Source organism: Trypanosoma equiperdum, assembly GCF_001457755.1.
Source record: "Trypanosoma equiperdum strain OVI genome assembly, contig: ctg_206, whole genome shotgun sequence".
NCBI classification, from domain to species: domain Eukaryota; phylum Euglenozoa; class Kinetoplastea; order Trypanosomatida; family Trypanosomatidae; genus Trypanosoma; species Trypanosoma equiperdum.
In genome coordinates, this window is record NW_027124095.1 from 409 (window position 1) to 953 (window position 545).

The window sequence follows — 545 nt, forward strand, 5'->3', positions numbered from 1 at the left end:
TATTCGTATATTCACACTCACAACACTCCACTCTCATTGTTGTTATTTATATTATAGCACTATGACTATACTAAAAATAAGAAAATTTTAACAAATTCTCAAATTTTGTAATTTACATTTTAAACTAAAATTGCCAAAATTTAGCAAATCTCTTAAAATGACAAAATTTAAAAATTTCATATAAATGAGCGAAACTTATTTTCGAAATTTAATTACATAAGCAAAAATGCAAGCAAGAAGGGGCCTTCTTAATGACACAAGATTTTCTTCCTGTGGTGTTTGCTTTTCCATTACTCCATACTTTCACGCCATTTTTGAGCAGGCACTCCCCGTCTTTGAATTCACATTCATCCTCTTTGTTGCATTTACCCTCGTCGGTTTCTCCCTTGCACTCTTTTGTCTTTTTAAGGAGCTTCTGTTGCGTTTAGTGTGTGACGGTTGAGCACCTAAATTCAATAAAAGAAAAATAATTCACAAAAAAAAAAGATTGGTCGGTTGCTGGTTGGAGAACGCCCTGCAGTTGCGTTTTTTCAAAAAAATTTGCA